The sequence below is a fragment of the Ambystoma mexicanum genome, chromosome 14, assembly GCF_040938575.1.
Source record: "Ambystoma mexicanum isolate Mex_15411 chromosome 14, UKY_AmexF1_1, whole genome shotgun sequence".
Lineage (NCBI taxonomy): Eukaryota > Metazoa > Chordata > Amphibia > Caudata > Ambystomatidae > Ambystoma > Ambystoma mexicanum.
Window position 1 is genome coordinate 169,276,068 of NC_090940.1, and position 26,384 is coordinate 169,302,451.

The 26,384-nt window shown below is 45.1% G+C and overlaps 1 protein-coding gene across 1 annotated transcript in view; it reads left to right on the top strand.

Moving 5' to 3' along the window:
- GANC (glucosidase alpha, neutral C) overlaps positions 1 to 26,384 on the top strand; it is a 730,404-nt gene that overhangs the window by 69,268 nt on the left and 634,752 nt on the right. The gene's annotated exons all lie outside the window — the stretch shown is intronic.

The window sequence follows — 26,384 nt, forward strand, 5'->3', positions numbered from 1 at the left end:
GGTCCGCCTTTTCCTGTTGCAACACATCCATATCCTCCTTTATTTTAGTGATGTACTGTCTGCTGTCCTTTTCTGACTCCTGGCTCCTGAGCAGCCTCTGCTCAGAAGAGTCCAGATCAGATTGGGCCTTCTCTAACGCCATCTGTTGCCTATTTGCCAGATCTTGGCCTTCAGCACATTTGTCCTGCATGGCTCCCATATATAGGTACAAATATGCCGCTATCCTGGCAATCTTATTATGTTCATCTTTGGCTTTAGGGGCCATATATAGTTCACTCAGGGCCACATGCAGGGGACCCTGATCTCTCCATATATCTGACCCTGTTTCAGTGACCTGTTGCGAGATTGCCTGCAACCAGACCGTTTGGTCCTGATGAGTCCACTCACCTCTCACAAATAGCTTATGTAAGAAGTGCTCTCTGGCTATTTTGATGTCTACCAGTGTTGTCATTCTGGAATTTGAGTTCCTTCCTGACTTACAGAAGTTTGTATTTTATTTTTGCAAAACAGACCGTTTCCTTAGAGCGTTCCTTTGAGGAGTGCTTTACAGCGTAACACAGCGTGGTGATCCGACCGGATGTATGTCTCCTGTCAGTTAGCACACTGTATTAATCTGCACAAGTGATAGATCTAACCCAGAATCTCCGGCTACGAGCCCCCACTTTGTTAAGCAGCTTCACTTCAACACTACAGCTAAGTCAATGCCTAGTCTGGGATGCTGAGGGAAACCCTTATTGATATATTTTTAGGTCCAGTTCATGTACTCTGGATGACAACCCTTATATAACACCCCTCTCTTAGAATCCCCCTGACCCGCCTGAGCCAAGAAGTAGGTCTGTTTTGCAAATTTAAAAGGTTTATTTGAGAAATATAACAATATATATCTATCACACTTTTATAATAAATTAATATTGGATATCACACTTAAAATATGACAGTGATCAACAATGGATAATGTTCTACTGGTAAACTGATTTGGTTACTTAGAATTAGTATAGAGGATGAGGTAGCTGAAATGCTTTATGGTTTCAAGGAAATGCAAGGTGGAATAAATGCAGTACAGAAATTAGACTGATATGGTTTCACAAGAGATAATATGTTGACTTTTCCCCTGGTGGCAATTCAACCCCCCCTATATGCAATTCAAGGAGATGGAAGTAACACACACAGTCTTCAGGAATACAATCAAATACAATACGGAATTCAGTTCCCCCCCAGCAAGCTTAGACAACAGGTATGCTTTTTAAAACACGGGCAAGAGTGCTTTGTAATGTGGTGGCAAGGAAGTGAAAAATGCTAAAATTGCTTTTAATTCCCTATAGGAGTTCAGGGTGGGTGATATTTAGTTTATATTAGTTCAGGCTCACTTTAGCAATGCCCTATGAGTTATTACCAAGTTGCAAACGGATTTTAACAAAGGAAAGAATGGAGCTGCTATTTTGACAAGTGGAGAAATTGAGCCAAATCGCAAATTGCGGTAAATTTCGCGAGTGCGTAAATCGCGATTGCGGAAAAAGACAAACGGTTCCGGAGATACAGACGATTTTGTGAAGGTAGTTTTCAGAAATTAATCACAGTTTCAGAATGACAGTTGACAGCTTTCAGCTTTAAAATGACAGGTGACAGTTGTGCCGCTTTAGAATGACAGATGACAGCTTTCTAGTAGGCTGTTCTAATTAGGTTAAAATAGTTTGAATTAGATTATTTTAAACTAAGAGATTGGTTTTGGCACAGTGAGTACTCACACTATATTTTTGAAATAAGCCGTCAAGGTCTGGTCAGGTTGGACGGGACTTCTGGCGGTTCTGCTCACAGCGGTCTGGTCTCTGGTTCTGCTCTCAGCACTGCACAGTTCTGGTCTCTCTGGATCTCTGGTCTCTCTGGATCTCTGGTCTCTCTGGATCTCTGGTCTCTGGAGGTTGATGGATTTGAAGTCTGGAGTCTCCCGGCCAAGCGTCCCGCAAGAAAGTGGAAAGTTAATGTCTCTACCTGTCCCGGGAGTCTCTTTTTATGTGTTTTGGAAGTGGGTGTGTGCGTGGCATAACTGAGCCTGCCCCTCTCTACTTGTCATTGGCCCAATTCTCCCCTCTCCCATGATTGGGGGAATTGGGTTGTGAGTCAGAGTGATGAGGTCTGTTTATGGGTCAGAGGATCCTCCCCTGGTCAATTTGCCCACAAATCTATATTTGATTCAAATACATATTTCCCAGATACACAAGTGGTTGACATTACATGTACACATTATATATTCCTTATGGTCCATGCTTGTCCGCCTCTGATCTTCCTGGGGGCTTGCATTAAAAAATGACAACATTTTGCGCTTTTTGGTCGGTTTACCAATATCGGACATTTACCAAAAATTTCACAAATGTGCGCACAGAGTATGGACATTAATTGATGAAGTGTCAGATTTTTAACATGCAGACATTTGGAGTAAGACCCTATTTTCCGCTAGCAACCCCCCAGAATACACCACAGGGTCCTAACGCCTCTTAAAACGTGCACAGAAAAATCCCAAGAATAATGATATTATTTATATAATTTTGACCAGTCCCACTATGAGTTATCTATCTTTTTAAAATTATGCCCTGGTCAAAAAGGGGTGTGGCTTCCCACATCACATGGTGGAATAACTGGTTTTTCCACTTCCCCCTAGCTCAGCTTGCTAGCAGAGGCACTGCCCCTCCCAGTTTCCCCCAAGAGGAAGCCACTTTACGACCCCCCCAATATAACATTTGCCTGAGCCCAGGACAGGGCTTTGTTTAACCTCCTGCAGGTGCCCCTCCCCTAATCTAATCAGAGAGGTGTCATCTCCTTTTGGTGGGGAAGCAGGATGCAGCTAGGCCTGGGAAGAGTGGCTGAACAGGTTTCTCCTGTCGGGGGTAGTTGTCAGGCAGAATTCAGCTAAATGTCACTTTAGTTCCCAGTTTAAATCAAAACCTACAATTTTTACATATACATTAAATAATTACTTCCTTCATGTCATTTCAGAATATAGTTTTACATTGTATCCACCTCTTAGCAAGTCTTTCCTTGGCTTGGTTTGGGTTCCTCTCTTCAGTTTTACACACAAGTCTGGTGGTTTTAAAACGCTGGCTTTCTGATAGTGGTGAGTACCGGTATTGCATCCATTTTTGGGATCTGTCTTGAATTACTGCATTTCAATAGAGTGGTCTTTTGCTTGATAGTATAGGACCCTTGCTTAACATTGTTTTGATGGCATCCTTACAGTAGAGTGGTGATGTGGAACCCCCCACAAGAAGGTTGTATCTTTGGAGTGGTCTTGTGCCAACTGCGCAGTTCTCCTGGATTCTGGTGTGAATGTGGGCGGCGATAGCTCATCCCCACATCTACCCAGTCTATTGATTCAGCATGGGTCAAAACCCTTCACACACCTCATATGGCTTTTTTATTGCCTCATACAGGCTTGATGTTTTTAATATTGCATTAATGCCAATCTGTCACCTAGTAATTTCCAATATGGGGTACTATTTTATCTTTACTGTGTGCATGTATAATTGAAATTTAGGGATTTTTTAGCCTTATTCTGTTTCATATCGCCCTTTATTGATGACTGTGTGTATTTATTTGCACATACGGCACTCTTGTCATGTTTGTTGATTTCAACATTATATGGATTTATTTATTTATTTTCTTGCCGTATTGCTATACACTTGCAGCATGTCATGTGCACTATGCACTGAGTCTGTGGCTTTGTCCCTTAGTTTCTATTTATTTAAGGTGTACTCCAGCTCCTTTACTTATTCATGTACCTGACCCCATTCCATCATGGCGGCCTGCATTTCCATCCATAGCCATGGCCTATCGAGTTGACTGACAGAGTAATAGGACTGCTTTTACTGCTTGTATTTCTACAAGCTAACCCTTCTCCCCTTACATGATCAAGCGCTCAGTGTAGCGCTAAACGCATTGTTTTGCAGGTCATGCACCATGGCGTCCTGCCTTTGTTTGTCTTTGTGTTGCTGCTTATTGTACTGAATATTTTTTTGTACAATTCTTTTTTTTTTTGAAATATTAAAAACATCCGTATCTACAACACAGTGTCTCTCTCTGTTTGTCTGTCACCTTGGAGCTGGCCATTAGTGCCTGGCCCGCGGGAGTGCGGTTCGCCTTCTCCTCCTTTCTTTGGATATATATATATAAGTTCAATGAGAATTCTGGGTTTCCATTAATTTGTTTACTTTGCATTTGCAGGCATATTTTTCTAATCTCAGACTGCTGATTTGGATCTTGTGGAAGGAACAGAGGTGGACCTGTGTTCCCTTCGTCCTCCCCTCACCCGCCCCAGTAGTGCACCCTCATTTGACATTTATTCAGACATTTAATTGATCCTATTTCTTTGTTTTCACTTCATTTAACTTTACCAACATGAGGAATCGGTAATCAAAAAAAATCCTCAGAACTAAAGATTAGTTGGAGGAAGTGGGCAAACTTGTGAGAATGGAACAAGTCACCCTTGAACTGAGAGAAAGAAAGGTAGCATTCCTCAGGATCTGGACGAGCTATGGTGGCATTCCTCAGGCTCTTGGGGAGCTGTGGCAGCTTTCCTTGTGATCTGGGCAAGCTATGGCAACATTCCTTGTCATCTGGACGAATTTTGGCAGCATACCTCTGGATATGGGTGAGCTATGGTAGCATTCTCCGTGATCAGGGTGAGCTGTGGTCACATTCCTCGATATAGGCGAGCTGTGGCTGCACTCTTTGGGATCTGGGCGAGCTATGGTAAGAGTCCTCAGGATCTGAGTGAACGATGACAGCATTCCTCAGAAACTGGGAGAGCTATGGCAGCATTCCTTGTTATCTGCACAAGCTCAGGCAGCATTCATATGGATCTGAATGAGCTATGGTAGCATTATCCATGATCTGGATGAGATATCTGCATTACTGTGCCGATTGAAAGAGTATGATTTATAAGTAAACTGCTTGGTGCTCATGATATAGTATACCTATGTATCAATTGGTATTCCTGTCAATGCATTATGGATTATTAGCCTTCCCTTTATTTTAGTACACTTCAACAACATTGAGGTGTGACGATGTCCTGTAATGATTGGATAGACCGTATATAGATTTCATAAATACTATATCGGGAAAGAGGAAATCATGTACGAATGATTTTCAATGAGTAAACATACCATCTGTAAGCAGCGCAGCTGCACCATGTCCTAGCGCCAAAACACTTTGTTGTTGTGAATTGGGTCCTTTGTCATCCTGCTTACCTGCTGCACTTCATCATCTCCACTGGAGACCAGTGCTGCCACGGGTGAACTTTGGCTTTTCAAACTTCCAAAACTAACTGGGAGTACTGGCTTACGTGCCAGACCCCTTTTCTCAACATTGCTTCTGTGTTTAACGTTGGGAGCACTGCAGCATCAGGACCGTATCCTGCTCAGCGAAGCAAAAGCTGTTCTGTCCCTCCCATTGATTTCTGGGACATACTGACATCCGCTACAAAGAATAGTGAATATAGAATTAGAATATATTCAATATAGAATAGAGATCCAAAGGCATCCCCAGGATACAGAGGACAATATTTAGAATCTAGAGTATTCACAGGAGTTCGGTGGTGACTCTAATTGGTAGGATCATGACCTCAGAACATGATAACACTTGCTCATCAAAGTTTACTTACCTGCAACCTTTTTGTTGGACATTGCCATATTTAATATTATATGTGTGTTAGGCTGTATCCTATCCACACCATTGTCCTCTTTAAGAGTGGCCTTTGACTGCTCCTCCATGTCTGCCTCTATTGCAGCTTTAGCCTGTTGTCTAATTGTGGGCCAGTATCTCTCAACCCCTGAACACAGGGAAGTGGTAAACGCCTGAACAGGTTGATTGCCAGTGGATCCATTCTTCCTCTACAGGGATCTGAAGTTGACCTAATGGTCACATGATGGAATCCCGTCAGGTCCAATGAACCCGTCATCTTTCTGAGGATGACAGTACGGGTGCCATTGAGTTGGGTAACAAAAAGCATCTGTTATCTATCCGTTTCGCCACGATGCACCTGTAGTTGTAAAAGTGTGCTCCACAAATCTGCTTTTATGCTATGTATGGAATGGACTGAGCCTCAGCACCACCCAGTGCCATTTAGACAGAAGAAGTATCATCCATTCATTCGTACCTGGGGAAGGGCACTCAGCCAATCAGATAGCTGGGACAGTGGTCGAGAATACATAATCCCAGCGTACTGTGCCAGCCACCCGAGCCCTTCTCCGGGTGGCGCTTTTCTTTTTCTTTCAATGCGGGGAGGCAACAGAAAGCCTCTCCAAAATGACTCGATTTCCCCCGCAAACCCCTCCACTTACCCACGTGGCCAGAGCATGCACTCCGGTCCCGGCGCTCCTCCTGTCTGGCCACTGGCATAGACATGGAAAAGAGACTTTTCCATAGGCGGCTGGCATCATTTTTTTTTTGTTTTATTCATTTTTCATCGGAGATCCGTTGTGCAAGCAGTGCGGTTCTCCTGATGAAAAATGAAGAAAGCCATTTGCACCCCAGACAAACCCTGGGGGGCGAATGGCTTTCATGCCCAGCCAGGACGGCGGACATGGCCTTTAACGGCTCGTGAGCCCAAGCTGAGGCCCTTGCTTCCCTTGGGCCTGCCTTAGCTCAGAAGGCCTTATCCACCCTCCTGGCAGAGTATGAAAGCCATAATAATGGACACGTCCCAGGCCCTTTATGATATTTTCCTGCCGCCCCCCCTCTTCATTTTCTAGTCAGTGTGGATAAAATAGGAAAAAACAGACCAGATCAGCACAGATATTATAATTTGGTTAGCTTCACAGAAAAAGGTTCAGAATGCTTATATAGGAAAGAGTGAAACATGGGGCTCATCACAACTTGCCCTGTACCCCATCGGTAATTCCGTCGGGATGCCAGGAAACTGCCCTTACCTTTTTCCGCCGCCTGATATCCTAGTACTACCAGGCGGCAGAGATGGTGGTAAATTCCCATTCAATGGGATGGGATTGGATGGGATTGCCGTAAGGACCGGCCAGGGATTCTGGCATTTCTTTGCCGGTAGGGGCCTGATCTACCGGGCGGTCAGGTCTGCTGGTAGCTCAGAGCCCCCACTGGAAATCTCGGGTTTCTCCGGTCTGGTAGAAATGCTGGTGCCGGTATTACCAGTAATTTTTGTGGGATTTGTAACAGACCAGGGACATTCATCTCATAAATACAGCTTGTGCTGTAAAAGTGCAAATTCATAATGGGCTAGGAAAATTGATTAAACAGTGGTGAGAACACAGACTTTACAGGTTAGTAATTCATGGAAGAACCCAGCAGAGTTAAGTATAGAATGGGAATTCCATTATTAAAATGGATGGTTTTAATTTTACAGAAATTGATTGTAACACATGGAAGCAGACGCACTTCATGGATGTCCTCATTGTGAACTGTGTGGCATATCATAGAACTGAAGCTCTGGGCGTGGAGCAAATCACCATCTGGAAATAACTTAGAATTAGAAGGCAGGTGCTGACTTTCAAGATTTGGAATCTTGAAAGAATGCAGGGCCTTTGCAGAATTGCAGCTTGCTTGTGCGTGCAGAATGAACAGAACGAAGAACCTTAAAAAGAGATGTTAAAACATGAATGCACACAAAATGGCAAAAGGCATTTGCAAATAAAAAAGAAGTTGCTTGGGATGTAATTTAAATAATTTTAGAAGAAGAAACAAAATCACTGTTTTATAACTTCTGGGAAAACAAATATATATATAAAAAAAGAAAACTAATCTTAACACATCATTTGTTACTGTAACAGCTTCAAAGGATCAGTCATTCAAAATCCAAACCGTGGAAATAGGGGCAGTAACAGCTGTATCAATAATCTTATATATGCACTGTAAAAACATTAATTGGCAACAGAAGGATGAAACTGGTAAAACATTGGTGGCCTTCTGCTGGATCGGCAAAAAACATGACCCGGGAATTCAAGTGTCAAACAGTTTATTTACAAGCAAGAGGGAATTGGGCTAAACTCCTATGAGTTAAAGCAGACTTTGCACAAGAAAACAAGATTTCCCTTCTTGGGAAGGAACTCATGCAACAGTGTCAGGATTGGCCAAATGATAAAGTGTCCAGGATTTCTCTATTGTAGGAAGACTGGTATGCCCCAGGGTCTCTAACACACAATACAGTCCCAATGATGTAGCACACAGCTGTTTTTTTGCCACAAATGCTCTTGACAACGGTATAGTGCTTTGCTGCTATTTTAATCTTCACCAGAAGGATAGTGTCTGGCACTCTTCTTCCTGATCTGGGGTTGTTGTGCCCCTGTTCACAAGAAGGGGTTGGAGTGCCCTTTGCTAGCTTACTATGTGGACCTCCTAAACTCTGCTCACCTCTCTCTTTCTCTGTGTAAGGGACATAGCGCATATCCCACTATCAGGGTTTCTTTACCACTCTTTAGGGGTCACAGTCATATTTTGACCCAGGAGGGATAGGGAACCTTTAACCTTTAGAATGAGCCCAGAGTTCAGGATGTCAGAGTGCCTCTGTTACTGAGATCTCTCCCCCAGTTCACACACACTTGGAAAGTCAGTTACTTCCTTGGGTGGTCTTTCAGAGTCCTCCACACTGGTTTCCCCCTCAGCAGCTCTACCAGTCCCCCAGGAAGCTATCACTCTTGCTGCTGCAGTGTTGGCTCTTGTAATGAGCCAGGAGTAAGACACGGACACAGTGGTGTCATGGTGGTTGGCAAATACGTTTATTAACCAAAATAAAAGCGTGTTGGAGAAAATCCTATCTCGCCCTAACTCTAAGAGGGGTTTCCCTGCTTCAACAAAACTAAATGGCGTACATGTCAAAATGTCCAAAGTAAAGTTCTTCGTCTTCTGTCCAAATCCTAACCTGACCCTTACATGCTAAACTAAATACAAAGTGAAAAGGGAAATGTCTCTCAGCTGGCCACTCGCAGCACTTTTCCAAAGTTTCAACATAAAGTTTCAAAGAAACGTTCTGAAAACAAACAAAGTTCCACAAGTCTCAAGGGGGATGGGGGGGGCTCCCTTCCCCTGATTTTCTTCAGATTTTGTAAAGTTCCCACTCTCAAGGAGCATTAGCCTTCCCTTGACCTTCCTCGGATTTCTACAGTTCACAACTTCAAGGGGTTTGACTCTTCCCTTGAGCTTTCCCAGATTCTCACAGTTCACAATATTAAGGGGTATGACTCTTCCCTTGAGCTTTCCCAGATTTGAGAAGGCGTTCCACTTCTCTTAGCCTCTTGACAGCACCAGGCGGAATGGTTCCCTGGTCACAATATGTCCCAATTTCAGTTCCATGGGGATTGACTCCCTTCCCCTGGATTCCACACACTCCAAAAACATCAACAAGCATTAGAGTGAGTCCCAGTCCTCCCTCTGTCAGTCTGGTACACTCTTCTATTAAGCTTTCAATTATTTGTATGAACACAATTGGGTGCAGGTCCAAGACTTGCAATTCTTCTGCCTGGTATACTCTCCGGCCAGGTCTTTCTTGCCTTGCTTATATGTATTTGGGTGTTGGTCCCAGACTCGCAATCCTAATGCTTGATTTACCCTCCTGCCAGGGCTTTCTTGACTTGCTTATTTGTATTAGGGTCCGGGTCCTAGACTCTCAATAGTTATGCCTGGTATACTCTCCTGCCAGGGCTTTCTTCCAAGACACGCACTTTCCTCCTTTCTCAATGTTCAAACAGTACAAGATTGGCTATTTGCTGCTTTTATACATCGGGTCCTCGACCCATTCTCATCTGCCTTGGTTTCTCTTAACCAATGTCTTGGTGTCCCAGCTCCCCTTTTTGTGCTCACCAAGTTACTACCATTCTATTCTACCGGCATGCGATACATGTTGGGAAGCGCCCCCGCGTCCCAACTTCCCTCAATGTGCTCACTGGCTTCACTCAGCAGCTTCGGCATCCTTTGTGGTCTACGGTTCTCCCAGCGACTTGTTCTCTGGTCTGACAGGCATCTTGTCGGCTTTCCGATTTCCGTGATGCCTCGGACTTCCCTCGGCAGTTTTGTCCACTCACGGCATTCACACAGCATTCTTCCCTATTCAGAGCTTCCTCTGATGGTGCCTCCAGGAGTTCCCTCCCTCCATGTTGCAGCTTACTTCCATTGGGTTTCCTGACTCACGTTGGGAGTAGTGAGACTCAATGTTTTCCGATGCTTGGTGCTTTTGAATGTCTAGGCACCTTTTGAATTCTCCCAACAACTAGAGCGCGTCTCTTGCTTATCAGCCTCAGCAATCTAGTCCTCCTCATTGTCTCAGTATTGTCGGACATTTCAAATAAGGATATGAAGGAGTTTTACTATTAGTCATGACTGGAGGTTCTTGTCTAACATTAAAATAGGCCACGGTGGATTGTGGAATTACGGGTGTGTTGTCAGGTTCTAAGGGTAAAGGGAAATAACATGTTCCACCTAGCAAGTCTATTTCACTCCCATGATGGTCGTCTCCCCTCATGCGGTGCTCCCATAGATAGCCGCCCCCAGCGTCAGGTAGCCTTTCTGTCACCACATGTGGAGAGACTTTGCCTGGGAAAGGAGTGAAAACATCGCTAGATTCACCACAATCTCCTCTGCTCTTGTAGGCCTCTCTGCCTCCTATCTGCTTCTGTCTCCTGGTCCTCACACTAGACTTTACTTTGCTGCTTGCTCTCCTGCTCCCACGCCATCCTCCCCATTCTGAGGCTGGCTTATTGTAGTTCGTAGTAATGTGTCATTGTATTGGTCAAACAGTAAATATACCACCTCCCTATTCAGTCTGGGTCTCCTGAGCTCATAAAATGGCAAGCAGCCTTTTTCAGTCTCAGTAGAAGTTATGCCTATCCTTTGAGTCTGTGTTGTCCTGGTTCCCTGTTGCCACCGCTTCAGGGTTTCTGCAGCAGTCAAAACTCTATAGTGCTGCACAATCATAGTTATTTCTCTTAAAGGGTCAGAAGCAGTTGGTGTATGCAAGCGACAGCCCCCTGCCTCCTGGAGGGAGCTAGGTGGAAATGACCAGGCCATTTCCCCATACCACTCCACGCCCATCATGCACTGTCTCAGAGAGCCACACATCCCCATGAGTCACACAATTAGAGGTCCCCAAAACAAGAACATGGAGCTTTGTCACATATCCCCCACTCTTCTAGCCTTCCCAGGTCCTTACCTGATGTGGAAAAGAAGAGGGTATGGGTTCTTCTGGTAGATTCAGGTTTACCCTGTTTGAGAAAATCTCACGACCACTGCATGACCCTAGAAGGCGGTCCTGCCAACCCAACAGTTCTGTCCGTTGTCTCCTTAACTTGAGTCTCTTGAAACCACTTAATAAAGTTTGGTAGATCAGTTATGAGAATTACTTCCTTTGTCAGCTCCGAAAGGACTGCAATTTTTACTCTGTGTGGTTGGTCTCCCACAGAGAATTTAGTTTGGCTTTAGCATAAACCTCTAAGTCCCCTATATGCGCAGGTAACACAGTATTCAGTGACAGTTCAGCTGTTCCAGGAGCACTAGGTCAGTGCCTGCCATTTGGTGACTCCAGAATCTAGGTGAGCCATAACATTTTGGTCTTCAAGGTTGAATGATTGTTTGTGACTGCATGCTGGTATTTCTTGCGCTAATATTTCTTCATAGGCTTAATACTATCCACCTGCCTTGGGTAGTATCTCCTGTTACTTCAGGAGAGCAATAGCTTGTGTACCTTAGTTATGGTGAGGAGATACTTGCACATGAAAAAATGTAACCTATTTTTCTGCAAATCAAACAAAAATAACCCATGTACCATTTACATGCCAAAGCAATGAAAAAGGATCAAATATGGAGTAGAACAGGGATAGACATATAGATACAAAATGTATTCTGTAAATACAATATGTTTACAAAGGAGACATACTAAAACAGAAATTTTTGACAAACATTTGTAAACAGTGTAGGGTAAATACAACAAAGCACAAAACCCTTTTCAAAGCACCCACCAAAAAGAACCATTATATCAAACATTCAACCACATTCTTACCCCAATTACCTTTAGTCTGTTCTATTGTAAAACATGGCAGGTAATAAATGTCGCCATTCTAATCCAACCTCTGTGCCACCATTATGCACCTTGAGGCAGTACAAATTATACAAACCTATATGATATGATATTTTATTTGTATCGCGCTCATACACAAGTGTTTCAGAGCGCGACAAGGCAAGGGAGGGGAACAGGGGAGAACAAAACAGCGATCTTAATAGGCCCAGTGACATTGAGAACGTGCAAGTGAATGGGAAAGGGAAAGGGGAAAAGTGCATGGAAGGGGGAGGGTGGAAAGTGCAGAGCAGAGGATAAACAGGTAAATAATAAGAAATACAAATAAAATAGATAATGGAGCAATAATCAGTGGTAGTGCAGCCAGCAAGTGGCAAGTGTTGTTTTTACGGCAGCAGGACTGGATAAGTCTCTTAAGTACATAAAAAAAAGAAAGTGGGGGAGTGGGGACTGTATGGGTACAGATACAGTCCCCAGTTCAAGGGGTGGCCGGGAGGCAGTGCAGGAGGGTGACAGAGTGAGCAGGTACCTGGCCCAGGGGACAGAGGGTGGCCAGGTGCACAGTGCCAAGACAGAGCAGATCAGCAAGAGAGAGGGGGAGCAAAGGCAGATGCAAAGAGGAAGGTCTTGAGGTGCTCTTCAGGAACTGGAGATGGTTCTCCTCAAGTCTTAGAGCGGCAGGGAGGCTGTTCCAGAGGGAGTCCCCTGCCGAAGACAGAGATCTACCCCCGGCTCGTTTCTTTGAGAAACGACTGACCCTAAGAGAGTTAGAGGTAGAGGAGCAAAGAGCTCGAGAACGGAGATATTTGCGGAGGGATAGCTGAAGCTATTTTGGCCCCGGCCCCAAAAAGCCTTGTGGACAATGCAGAGGGTTTTAAATTTAATCCTTGCATCCACTGGGAGCCAATGGAGAGATTTCAGAGCTGGAGAGATACGATCCCAGGGCTTGAGGCCAAGGACAAGTCTTGCAGTCCTGTTCTGGATTAGTTGCAGAGCGCGAAGAGTAGAGGCAGGTAGATTTAGAAAGCGTCTGTTACAATAGTCCAACCTAGAGGGAACCAGAGCTTGGGAGACAGTGAACTTCTGGGGGAAGGAGAGGAAATGAAGAATGCCTCTGAGGAGGTGCAGTAGGAAGTTTGACTTTTTAGAGACCTCAGAGTTGTGGCCGGAGAAGAAAAGTGTGGAGTCAAAGATGACCCTGAGGTTCTTGACCTCACAGGTGGGGATAGGAGGAGGGCCAAGCAATGCCGGCCAGAGAGAGAGGGGAAATGCCAGCTCTGTCTTGCTGGCATTCAGACAAAGATCATTGGCGGCACACCAATCTTGAATGTCAGTTAGGCAATCAGCGATGAGGGAGGGAGAGGAGGTGGCCGAGGGCAACCTGAAAATGAGTTGAGTGTCGTCAGCATAGCACTGGAAATTTGAGCATAGAATGGCAATGCAGTGGGCGAGAGTTGCCAGGTATTGGTGGAAAAGTCAGGGCGAGAGGTTAGACCCCTGGGGAACACCACAGGTAGAGAGGAAGATAGATGATAGGAAGGACCCCAGTTGGACCTGGGAGGGTTGATCATAGAGGAAAGAGGTCAGCCAGGCCAGAGCCTGATCACTGATACACAGGTTCTCACAGAGACGGTTGAGCAGGATGGTATGGTTGACTGTGTCGAAGGCAGAAGAGAGATCGAGTAGAAAAAACAATGCATGCCAAATGATCCCTGGCACATAACACAATCCTAAAATGCCAACTCGAGTTTCGGCCATGGGCAAAGATCATTTTCAGACAGCCCGGCCTTCTTCAGGGCAAAGAAAACTGTTTGGTGAGGTGGAAGAAACCATTTTCGTGGTTGTACTCTCGCAATCCAACAACTCACAATCCTGGTTTTTAGCTTGCGTTTTACACCCAAGCTTCGTGAGGAAAAATATATCTCCATCATATTTTCTAATAGTTGCAGGGGCAGAGGGAGAACCACTAGCCAGCTCACACGAGATCAAGCTTTGCAGATAGATTTGAAATCGCTGGTACAGCATTCTTTTTTTCACGCAAATTGGTAGAGTCCGCTCTCCAAGCTCCACCATTACAGCTTGCGGCTCCAGTTACAAACCGCCCTTTGAACATTTTGTTTGATTCAGTTGTGAATCCGACTGGACCCATATGTGAATAACAGTTCAGTGGGGGATGACCCTTATCTGTTGTGTTATGACATATTTTATTGCAATCATATCATCTGAGCACTGGTTACTTTGTTGGTGCTGACTGCGGTTTCCTGGCTTCTCTTGGGTTTAATGTTTTCTCAAGGAGGCTCAGGTACAAGTCTTCTTTAGAAGTAACATCAAAATGGATCTTTGTAAAGGTACTCTGTCCTATTTCCTTCATATTTACCATCAAACCCGGTCGTCTGATTGGTGTTTCCAGGTTGGGGACTTAAACTCTTGGGCCCGCAGTATGCCCATAGCTCTTTGAATGGAGAGCTCCAATCTTAGCTTATGTAGTTTCCCATCTGGTCATTGCAGCTATGTTGGTATGGGGTTGAGAAATTGCTCTACGGTTAATTGTTCTTTCATTTCCGCAATGTGCAACTTTCCCTATTACATTTTGGAGGACCTGGATCTGATAGGACATCTGCATAGGGATTTTCTGAGAGAGAGCTGCTGCCGGTGCTGATGCCATAGGTCTCTCCCTAATCGTATGACAATGCCATCCCTGGGATTGTCATATTTGATTTGTCTGTCGGCGTTGAGGATCTGATTTGTACTTGGAGTATTCCGGTCTGAAGAAGTTCAATATAGTGGGGCTCACTGATCGTCTCTGTTATTGCCACCACTGCTATCCTTTCATAATTATTGAAGATGTCTTTGAGTTCATCACTTGAGAAACATCACTGTAAGAGGGACACAGGTGGGACATGTGACTGAGTCTGCAACAGGCCTAAGAGAGCTAGTTGTCTGTTCACAAGTTTGTTCAAGGTGGAAGTTAGGGTTCTTTGTGGTACCTTGTCCTGTTCTACTCTGGACCCTGCTCATTGGGTTTGGTTAAGGGTCAACATGAGCATCTCAAGACGTTAATCATTTGGGTCTTCCTGCTATTCAGCAGGGCATTGAGTAGTTGCTTCCCAGAAGACTCCTGTCACGGCTAATCGCGTTGCCCACAGTGCGATGCCTGACTTCGACATGGCGGGTGGCACGGACATGCCTGATTCCAACATGGCGGACCTTGCGGACCGCTACAGTGTGTGTGGCGGTCTAGTTGTAGCGCACCATCATGCTTTGCGATGTCTCCGGGACGGAATGCCGACGGCTTATCAACCTGCTCGTCCCGAACGAGGACGCGTTGCTACTCTCCAAGGAGCTGGCGAACGCTACGTGAGTTCGTGTTAGGGAATCTCTTACTCCCTCTCTTTGGCCTTGCCTTTGTTAGCTTCCAATATTTACGACTGTGCTCCCTTTGATCTTTACAGACCTTTGTTTTTGAATTGTGTTTGTGGTTTAGGACGTCTCGGTGCCTTTCAGTCTCGTGAGTTATCCGCTACCCTTCATTGAAGAAGTTGTTTCCTGCCACCGCCTCCCTCCAGCTTGGTCCCCTAGTGGTAGGCACTTATTTAGCACGGCGCATTAAGAGGGGGTTGGTCTCTTCACCTGTGGATTCTTAGTTTAATTCTTGTTTTATAACTCAGATCCACCACCTTTTGACTTCATTCCTTCTGGACATCGGTTACCTCTAATCATTCAGAGGGTTTCTGGTCATTCTCGCGTGCCCAGTCTCTTGTTCCATCCCTGGTCATCTATTATTCACATTTCAAGGCCGTGTTACCAACGGATCTTTTGGTAAGATTCCTGCTTCAAGGGTATCTATCTAATGTCTAGGCAACTTTAAGACTAATCATTCTGTCTCTCTATCTCTCATCAGCCGGCCTGGCATTGTTGCTCTGGCCCCGATCTTCTAAAGACACGACCAGTCATCTCCGAAACTCCCGGGATAGCTTCACCTACGTCCACGGGACTTCTCAAGGAGTCTACGTTCTCTAGCAGCTCCACAGGGTTTTATTCCCCAAGAGGGTTTCCCTGGGAACCTTCCTCTGCCCTGGCCTTTGTGCCGGTTCACTGGGAGTTTCTCGGGGGGAATTCTATTTATCATCGAACCTCATCATCCCTGGTTCCATTTTCCAAGGTGAGAGACCTTTTTGTTTCTATGTAATCCTCACACGGGTGCTCTCAGTAAAGTTTTGTTTGTTAGTCATAACAGTTAGCAACGCCTGACATTAGGAGTGACACTGTTTTAACTTGCCCCGGGTGAGGAATACATTTTGACTATAAGTCTAGGATGGATCCACAGCAGCAGCAGATTCAACAATTGATTGCTGCAGTGCAATCCCTGACTAACGAGGTTCAGCAATTGCAACAAGACAACACCTCCTTGAGACAGCAGCAGCAGCATGCGTCTCAACAAATTGCACAACAAGCTAATATATCTCGCATCCCCCATTGTTCCGAGGTTCCTCCCGGACCTCTTCCGGGTGGGCAATTCGATGGAAACCCGCATAGGGTAAAGGAGTTCCTTGAGGCATGTGCGGTGCAATTCGCATTTAAAGAACATTTCTTTCATTCAGACCGGGATCGGGTTGGCTACATGGTATCTCAGATGGTAGGACCCGCATTGGCTTGGGTTACTCCTTTAGTTACAAATAATAACCCGTTATTGGACTCCTACACCGCCTTCTGCAATAGCGTTCGTACTATGTTTGGGCGACAGGAGATCAGGGTTGCTTCACAAGAACATCTATTGGATCTCAAGCAGGGAAATCTGGACATACTGGCGTATATCACAAAATTTAAACAAATGGCCAGTGAGACCACATGGTCGGACGATGCGCAGGTCACATTATTTAGGAGGGGTTTATCAGAGGATCTCAAGGACGAGGTCTCCAGAGTTCCACGTCCCACCACTCTCTCAGAGTTCATCGCCCTAGTGATGCAGATCGATTATCGTATGAAGGAGAGGATGACTGAAAGGAGAAAGGGTAGGGTCGCAAGGACATCCTTTGTCCCCTCGACCTCTAAACCCCCGCCAACAGAGGAACCTATGCAACTTGGTTCAGCGTCTCGTGGACCTTTGAGTCCAGAGGAGAGAAATCGCAGACGTAGCCTGGGACTGTGTATGTACTGTGGCGCCAGCTCCCACTCTGTCCAAGAATGTCCTATTGCTCCATTTCGGCGGTCGGGAAACGCCAACGCCCGGTCGTAAGAGGAACCACGATCCGGGAACCTAAGTCTGGTCAAGGTTCCTCATATACTTCACATTCTTTCTATTGCACCAACCTTTCAACCACCAATATGTTGGTATTAAAGGTTTCCTTCACAATAGGAAGTCTCATTTTACAGGACGTTCCGGCCCTAATTGATAGTGGGGCTGCGGGTAATTTCGTGGACGACCACTGGGCGGCTTCTTTAAAGATTCCACGTTTCCCTAAAGAGGAACCGATCCCGGTTGAAAGTGTTGATGGAAGCCCGCTGATCTCAGGTCCCATCAAAGAACAGACCGCAGCAATTCAAATGTCCATTTCTACCCATCAGGAGATTCTAACTCTAGATATCATACGAGCAGCTCATCATCCGGTGATCTTAGGATTACCTTGGCTCAGGAAACATAATCCGTTTATCAACTGGACCGCTGGGTCTTTCTTTCTTGGTTCAGAGTTTTGTCTGACACACTGCATAGGAAATCACCAAAGGGTCGCCATAGAATCTTCTCCTTCCTCGAATAATACAAAAGGGGTACATTCTCTCAATCAGATCGCAGGCCTCCCTGAAGTTTACGAGAGTTTTCAGGACGTATTTCTGTCCTCGGAGTTTAACCAGTTGCCTCCCCACAGGAGAGACGACTGTGCTATAGATTTGATACCAGATCAACCGCTTCCCTTTGGCCGTATGTATATTCTGTCTAACACGGAAAAAGAGGTTCTACGAGAGTATCTTCGCTCCAATTTGAAGAATGGACTGATAACAGAATCTACCTCCCCAGCAGCAGCCTCTTTGTTCTTTATAGCCAAGAAAAATTCTAAGGAATTACGACCCTGTATAGACTTCCGCGGTTTGAACAAGATCACTGTGCCCGACAAATACCCCATGCCACTCATCCCTGACATCCTTGAAGCAGTTAAAGGGGCTACTATATATACAAAGTTGGACTTAAAAGGAGCATACCACCTGATACGGATAAAGCCCGGGGACGAATGGAAGACGGCTTTTAGAACGCCGTTTGGGCATTATCAGTACAGGGTCATGCCGTTTGGGCTATCCAACGCCCCTGCTGTTTTCCAACGCTTTATGGATCATCTTTTTTCTGACCTTCTCTTACACAGTATGGTGGTGTACTTGGACGACATATTGATTTTTTCCTCCTCCATACAAGACCACATACCGCACGTTCAAGAGGTGCTTCGACGTCTACAACAAAATCATTTGTTCTGTAACCCCGAGAAGTGTTCATTTCATCAACCCAAGGTTACTTACTTGGGATACGTTTTATCCGCCCAGGGGATAGCAATGGACCCAGAAAAAGTCTTGGCAGTACGAGACTGGCCTACACCCGCATCTGTTAAAGATATTCAACGCTTTATTGGGTTCGCGAATTTCTATCGGAGATTCATACCTGAATTCTCAAAACTTACTCAGCCACTTACCAGTCTTCTTAAGAAGGGAGTCCGGTTTGTCTGGTCGGCAGCTACCGATCAAGCCTTTGACAGACTTAAGGAGTTATTTACATCAGCACCGATTCTTCTAACGCCGAACCAAAATCGAAGATTCATCGTGGAGACTGATGCCTCCCAACATGCTTTAGGCGCCGTCCTACTACAACCGGACGACCTTGAGCAGGAGAGACCCGTTGCATTTCTTTCCAAAACTCTTTTGCCTTCTGAGATCAACTACACGGTTCTGGAGAAGGAACTTCTCGCCATCAAGCGAGCCTTTGAGGAATGGCGACATTTACTCTTAGGAGCCAAATTCTCGGTCGAAGTAAGGACAGACCATCATAATCTTCGAATTCTTCAATACGCTCAAACCTGTAACAGTCGTCAGGCACAATGGGCTCATTTTTTTTCTCCCTTCAGGATTACGTTCTCGTTTATTCCTGGAAGGGAGAATCTAAGAGCTGATGCCTTGTCTCGCAAGGATCATCCTATTGACAGTCCTTTCAGATCAGAACCTATATTTCCACCATTGACTATGGGAGTGGTGGCAGCTCCAGGTTTCCTGTCTCGCCTTAGAGCTCAATCTGATTCCATTGCTAAGAAGTCACTTTCATTGTCCAACCAATCAGTTCTGGTAGAGGAGGATGGATGTTATTTCATGGAACAAAGGGCCTACATTCCGACTCGTCCTCTCCAGAAGGAGGTTTTGGACATGTGCCATAAATCCAAGGTAGCAGGACATCGAGGCTTCACCTCCACGTTGGATCTTGTTTCACGTTTCTTTTGGTGGCCTGCTGTTCGAAAGGACACCAAGGAATATGTGAGCTCATGTCCCACGTGCTTACAAAACAAGATACCCAGGCAAACACCCTTGGGAGAACTGGTCAGAATGCCCTTGCCTTCCCGTCCATGGCAAATAATAACCACGGACTTCATCGTAGATCTGCCCCAATCCCAGGGCTATAATACTATTATGGTCACTATTGACACCTTGACAAAACTGGCGCATTTTGTTCCCTTGATTGGGATACCCTCTGCAGCTCAAATGGCACGTATTTTCATCAGACATGTTTTTACCCTTCATGGCCTACCGGAAACAATCATATCAGACAGAGGTCCACAGTACACGTCCCGATATTGGAAACTCGTTTGTCGGTTTCTGGGGATATCCAGGGCTCTTAGTTCTGGCTACCACCCCCAATCGAATGGTCAAACAGAAAGACTAAATCAAACATTAGAAGGATACCTCAGAAATTACATCTCGGCGGCTCTGGACGATTGGAAGGACCTCCTGCCCCTCGCTGAGTTTGCGTATAATAACTCTTACCATTCGGCCATACGAACATCTCCTTTTCAGTGCTCTTTTGGATTCAGTCCAACATCTTTTCCCACTATGAAGAGGTCTGACACTAAATTCCCAGACTTAAACAAACTCACGGAACAAATCTGTCAAGGACACCGCTCCGCGGTTATCGCTCTACGCCATTCCCAGGACAGGAGAAAGTACTTCGCTGATCGTCATCGCACCCCAGCACCTGTCATCAAACCCGGAGATCGGGTATGGCTTTCTTCAAGGTTTCTACCTAGACATCTTGTTCCGTCTAAACTCTCTCCTCGATATTTTGGTCCCTTCCGAGTAATCGCCGCCATAGGTTCCGCGGCTTTCAAACTCTGTTTGCCTGATTCCTGGTCAAGAATACACCCAGTTTTTCACGTGTCACAATTGAAGCCCGATAATCGCAGTGCCTTCCATCCCAGGGTTACAGACTGTCCTGCGCCCATAATTCCCGATTCAGGGCCTGAATATGAAGTCAAAGAAATTTGCGACTCCCGATATCACCGGGGTCGTCTTCAGTACCTAATTGATTGGAAGGGGTACTCGCCCGCTGATCGTACCTGGGAACCTGTATCTGCCGTCCGCGCTCCTCGGCTGATTAAAAGATTTCATACGAGACATCCAGGCAAGCCGGGAGGTGCCAACCCTAAGAGGGGGCATACTGTCACGGCTAATCGCGTTGCCCACAGTGCGATGCCTGACTTCGACATGGCGGGTGGCACGGACATGCCTGATTCCAACATGGCGGACCTTGCGGACCGCTACAGTGTGTGTGGCGGTCTAGTTGTAGCGCCCCATCATGCTTTGCGATGTCTCCGGGACGGAATGCCGACGGCTTATCAACCTGCTCGTCCCGAACGAGGACGCGTTGCTACTCTCCAAGGAGCTGGCGAACGCTACGTGAGTTCGTGTTAGGGAATCTCTTACTCCCTCTCTTTGGCCTTGCCTTTGTTAGCTTCCAATATTTACGACTGTGCTCCCTTTGATCTTTACAGACCTTTGTTTTTGAATTGTGTTTGTGGTTTAGGACGTCTCGGTGCCTTTCAGTCTCGTGAGTTATCCGCTACCCTTCATTGAAGAAGTTGTTTCCTGCCACCGCCTCCCTCCAGCTTGGTCCCCTAGTGGTAGGCACTTATTTAGCACGGCGCATTAAGAGGGGGTTGGTCTCTTCACCTGTGGATTCTTAGTTTAATTCTTGTTTTATAACTCAGATCCACCACCTTTTGACTTCATTCCTTCTGGACATCGGTTACCTCTAATCATTCAGAGGGTTTCTGGTCATTCTCGCGTGCCCAGTCTCTTGTTCCATCCCTGGTCATCTATTATTCACATTTCAAGGCCGTGTTACCAACGGATCTTTTGGTAAGATTCCTGCTTCAGGGGTATCTATCTAATGTCTAGGCAACTTTAAGACTAATCATTCTGTCTCTCTATCTCTCATCAGCCGGCCTGGCATTGTTGCTCTGGCCCCGATCTTCTAAAGACACGACCAGTCATCTCCGAAACTCCCGGGATAGCTTCACCTACGTCCACGGGACTTCTCAAGGAGTCTACGTTCTCTAGCAGCTCCACAGGGTTTTATTCCCCAAGAGGGTTTCCCTGGGAACCTTCCTCTGCCCTGGCCTTTGTGCCGGTTCACTGGGAGTTTCTCGGGGGGAATTCTATTTATCATCGAACCTCATCATCCCTGGTTCCATTTCCCAGGTGAGAGACCTTTTTGTTTCTATGTAATCCTCACACGGGTGCTCTCAGTAAAGTTTTGTTTGTTAGTCATAACAACTCCACCTTCCTTCTTCCGCTCTAGCTGAGGAAGTTGAAGGGGACCAGAAAACCATTTTGGTCTAACAGTTCTATATTTAAGAGCGTCTTGGACTCTTCTGGCACCGTCCTTGACAGCCTGTGAGCCATCCCTTGGCTTCCTCCTTGAAGATCCCCTGAGAAGCCAGTCTTTGAAGCTGACCCAAGAATCTCTTCAGAAAGGCATATTTAACCCTCTTCTTCTTTATAGGGTTAGTTGGGTATCCAGTTAATATGTCGAAAACATTTTGTCGAATGACAAAAATGTCTAAAATATTTTACCGAATTTTTTTTTCTCGAATGTATTATTTTTTTTATTTACATTTTTTTATGTTTCGCGAGTAAAAACAGGGTTAAACAAAAGGGTGGGTTGGGGGGGACCCCCGCATTGCAAATAAAAAAGAACCAAAAAAAGACATTCAAATTTTTTTTTTTTCGGTAAAATATTTTCGACATTTTTGTCATTCGACAAAATATTTTCAAAATAGTCACTAGGAACCGGTTAGTTGACATGAGACACACCCTCCCATGATTGGGAAATATGAACAGTCCTCCGGATCCATCACTAAAACCCTGCCTAAAGTCTCCTCCCAGGTGGCCAGGGAAAGGCAGATGCTTCCTGATCCTGACCTTAGGGGTGGGTGGTCTACTGTGGGAGGGTCACCTGGGAGGAGACAAGGCCCAAGGTGGTGAGGAGATCCTGTGGGTTGAGGCACGGTATGTGTCCTTTGAAAGGGAACATCTTTCCAAATTGCCAAAACAGGTAATGCCTTACTGTTATTATAATGTCCCTGAATCACATATAAAACCCCTGACTCTGGACATCAGTACTATAAAACCTGAACAAGCCTTACCCACAGAAAGATCCTTCAAAGTAATTCAGAATAAATACCTTCCTTACTCCCAAAGGTATACTGGAAAGGAAACTAGAATTGCTACCTTAAATAGACTGTCTTCCTCTGTGATTATGCATTCTAATGATGTATTCTTAAATAACCTTAAGGGGACTAAAGATACCCTTAAAGATCAGAAGTTATTTAAGATAACTAACTTTTTGTTGGGGACTACGAGTCCCATAATCCCATACCCATAAGTACTGGGACAGGGAAGAGGGCTGAAGAGGCATGCAGTAGCAGTAGTCAGGCAATTAAGACTAACAGCCCACACCCGAAGGAACCTGGGATGCAAAAAAGCCCCCAAAGGTGCAGGCAATCATAAGGAGTTGGAACTGTGACTGGAGTGTGGGAGCTGTAGCAGTAGAAGCTGAAAGAAGAAGACACAAGGCTGGCAAACTAAGCAGAAGTGGGAGAACCAGAGGGACACCGGAATGTGGAGACAGCAGATTTCACCTGCTTGTTCTGAGAGGGTATTGTTCCCCCAAATTATGAAGTGCAGAGGCTGCACAGCAGAAGGCATGCTGTAATGAAAACACTAGTCTTTAATATTGCTAAGCATGTAGAACAATAAGTACACCAATAAAGAAAGTATCACTGACTTGTTCCGATGCCCACTTTGTGATGATAGTGGAATCCCCTGATACACTCCTTTCTCTTCTGAGGCAACTAAAAGGCCAGAAGGAAAGAAGAGTTACAGGGAAACCCTCTGGGGAAAAAACCCTGTCAGGTCCGGAATATTCTTCAGATCAGTCACACCTGGTCAGGTCCGGAAGGATCTTCAAACTACTTCATAATTCATCTCCAGATTCACGGAATGTGTCTTCTACGTGGAATGTAACAAGAAAGGGCGATGAGTAAACCAGGGTAATGTGCGATTTGAGTCAGGTCTGAATTAAGAGAAGGTTTAGTAAAGTTCCCACTGTATGGCAGTCCCGGTAGAACTGTATTGAAGTTCGAAGTTCTGATAAACTAGTGGAGTAATCTATATGATTCGAGAGAGTAATCAAAGTAAGAAGGGAATACTTGTAGTCTGATAGAACTCCTGTTGAATATTAGAAAATAGAAAGTGCACCTGATGCTGTGTCGCCCTTTGCTGCAGAGGTGAAAGAAGATTAACTGTAATTCTGCTGCCGACTAAATACAGCTGAGCAAAGAAAATGAAGATTAGTCAGTTCGTAAAGAAGGTTTGAAGTTAGACGGTAAGAACAGAAAAAGATAATCACATACTCGAGCCTTAATCGTCTTGTTGTATGTAAAGATCTGAAAGGATTCCGGAAAAATGATATGCGTCGGAATGGCAGCTTGAAAAGAAGCAAACGTGGCTTGAGAGAGGCGGCGGTTCGCGTTTACCAAGAAGACTGGGCAACCGTTAGATGCCGTTGTGATAGATGACGCCGGGGGCTGTAATGTAAGAGCAGGATATGTTTAAGTTATAAAGGAGGGTTAGAGAAACAAGTTTCAAGAAACCCTAGGAGCGAATTTACGCAGCGTTGTGAGCTAACAATAGCAACGCTTCCAAGTGCTGTTCCAGCAGAAACATAAACCGAGCCTTGGAGAGGGAGCGGAGCCACACAGCCAACCACGCTATGCGAGACTGGAGCACAGCAGGCACTTGTGCGCTCCATCTTAGAAGGAAAGATGGACGCCACCTGCACACAGGACCAATGGCGCCACAAAGACCAACGTCTCCTATGGGACATTACACATGCAGGAGAGCTGTCTTTCCCCATGTGAGCCTGATTACGATGGTTGCCATGCAGAGAACGTGTTGGAGACCGAGGCGAGGAGCTGTTATTAAGCCGTGGGTCTCAGGAATGAGAGGGACTCCTTAAATGTGTGGCCGGACCACAGACACCTTCAGAGAGGAACGGTGTGAGTCCCTGTGAAGCCAGAAGCAGTAGAAGTTGTGTCAGAAGTCGTGCAAATTGTGTGACCCGCAGAGCAAGTGTTACAGCAGCCAGTGAGTGAAGCCTGGTGTTCTAATATCTTGCGCGAGCATTGCCGGCAATAGTATCCAGCTTCCAATTCACTCGCGTATAGTCAAAAGCGAGCTGAAGTTGTTCGTTGATGCTTTAATAAGGGAACAATGGAAAAGAAGCACTTGCGTGTATTGGGTAATTTCTTGTTTTTCACATGAAAAGCAAACACTTCTAAAACCCATTGTTAAACCCTTAAAATACTCTCAACTACATAAAGCTGTGGTCGCATGGCGCTTGTTAAGAAGAGTGAACGTTGTGAAGGCCATTGCTGACTACCTAACGCTGATAAGACCATTGTTGAAACCTTTAACCTTTGAAAACTACATCAATGAGAGGCCTTGTGTGCCTAGGTGTGATTTCCAAAGGAAGACTTAACTCTATCCTTTACTTTCACACTGGAATACATTTCCTATACAAATAATTAACCTTTGAAAACTCCATCAAGAAGTGGTCACGTGGGCCTAATTGTGATTCCCAAAGAAGACTGAACTCTATCCTTTACTTTCATGCGGGCATGCCTTTCATATCCAAGAAGTTAAATAGTTAAACAGTATATCTATCATTAAAGAGGAGGGCAAGCATTGCACAAACCAAGAGCCATCCTTTCTTAGAGCCAAAAAGCAATCTAACTATAATTGTAAACCAAATGACAGTTTGACCTTGCTTAAAATACAAGTGTACCTAGTAGCCTATATGCACACACCTATGAGTCATATTTAGTAGGTAGCAATTTTATACAAAAACCTTTAACAAAAGCTTTGGGTGCAGGGGAGGAATACAGGCCCTGGCACGATACCTCCACAACATATACCACAAAAAAGGTGTCTACCACTTGAGACACTCCTGTCCCCTGCACACCAATATTACTGAACAAGCAGTCAAAAGTTTATCCAAAATAAAAATAAAATAATTTGAGTAGAGTAAATGAAAACGCACAATTTGTCAATTATACATTTAAGGACATGTCTTCTGCCCACACCTTAACACATATTGTTCATACAACAATGTATCTCCAAATCAACATGAAGAGGATAATCTTTTATTTGAAGTACTTCAGGCCCAGTGCGTTTCGGGGGGCGAATCCCTTCTTCTGGAGCAAACAATTCTAGAAAAACATATACAATGGAACCAATTCAGACCCACATTCTTATAAAAATTGCAAAAAGAGTTACACAAATGGTCGCATGTATAGCAGAGATGCAGTCACCAAATTCGTGTATCTGTCCCAATCAAGTCTTCCCAACAGTGCTGATGACAAATGTAAGAAACTTTATCAACCATACTGTTCCATAACAATGGCATTGGCAATCCATCCATGTGTATTAGATATTATGCATACCAGAATTGTTAATAATCGGGTGCCAGTGCCAGAGAGCTTAATACAACTACCACCTCGGCCCCAGTGTTAGAAGTATCCTCAAGTATGGCATACCTTAGATTTTCAACACCAATCTTAAGAGATCGTATTCAGTTCACACTGATCCACACCTACCCGCATACACAGGCAGTCGTGTGAATGTTGTAAAGGCTCAACTATGCCAATCCATCCATCAAGGAGGACCCACAGTAACGTACCAATGATGGTAAGTCAATCGATATTATCCCGGCTCTGTTTCCGAGTGACCTGCATATGAAAAGCGATATTCACTCTACGTGGCGTACAAGTATATA